Raw genomic sequence first — 1,137 nt, forward strand, 5'->3', positions numbered from 1 at the left:
TATATAATATACTTTCGAGGCACTGGGATAGGAAGGAATGGTGCCCATCCACTTGGATATTGGAGAATTGAACTTTGGCCTGCACGACACGAGGCTCTCTCCTTCTACCGCTTAGTGCATAACGAGGTGTCAGAAGGAAGGAAGGAAGGAGGTGCAGATGATAAACGGAGAAGTAGAGCCCGAGAATGCAAGAATAATGCAAGGATGCAAGAATGAAAGTTCTTCGGTTTTCTTTCACGAAAAAGAAATCCATGAAAATAGAAGACGAAGAAGAAATAGTAGAAGAATACGAGAGAAACGGAGAAGAGGGGGAGGAAACTCCAGTGAAGAAGAAAGAGTAGAAGCAAATAAAATCTTGTAGAGAGAAACGGAAGAAGAATGACAAAAATAATGTGGAAAGAATAGGGTGCAGAAGAAAATAAGAGAAAGCTACTGAATCAGAAAGGAACAGAAGAAAACCTCAAAGGAAAAGAAAAATCCTTGCTAGGGGGAGCCGGTCGGCCGAGCGGGCAGCACGATGGTCTTGTGATCCTGTGGTCCTGGGTTCGATCCCAGGCGCCGGCGAGAAACAATGGGCAGAGTTTCTTTCACCCTATGCCCCTGTTACCTAGCAGTAAAATAGGTACCTGGGTATAAGTCAGCTGTCACGGGCTTGTTCCTGGGGGTGGAGGCCTGGTCGAGGACCGGGCCGCGGGGACACTAAAGCCCCGAAATCATCTCAAGATAACCTCAAGATAGGTCAAATTTTGCAACTTCCTCTCCCTTTTCCTCCCCCCCCCCTCCTCCTTTCCCACACATCTCCCAACCCCTTTCCTTTATTTGGTGAACATCAAAGCACCTATCCCCTTCCACATGCCCTTCCACATGCCCTTTCCTCCTCCTCTCTCCTATCTCTCGTCTCCTCTATCCCTTCCCGTTCGCCTCGCCACGCCTCCCCCCCCCCCCCACCTCCTCTTCCATCCCTACCAGTCAATCAATCAATACGTTCAACCATAAAGGTGGCTTGCTTGCCTTGCTTGCTTCTTGCTTGTGTGTCTCCCCCTTCATGCTGCTTGCTTGCTTGCTTGCTTGGCTCCTTGCTCCTTGTTTCGTAGCTATAGTTTCTTAGCTATGTTTACTTCCTGCTTGCTTGGCACT

The sequence above is a fragment of the Procambarus clarkii genome, chromosome 26, assembly GCF_040958095.1.
Source record: "Procambarus clarkii isolate CNS0578487 chromosome 26, FALCON_Pclarkii_2.0, whole genome shotgun sequence".
In the NCBI taxonomy this organism is placed as follows: Eukaryota; Metazoa; Arthropoda; class Malacostraca; order Decapoda; family Cambaridae; genus Procambarus; species Procambarus clarkii.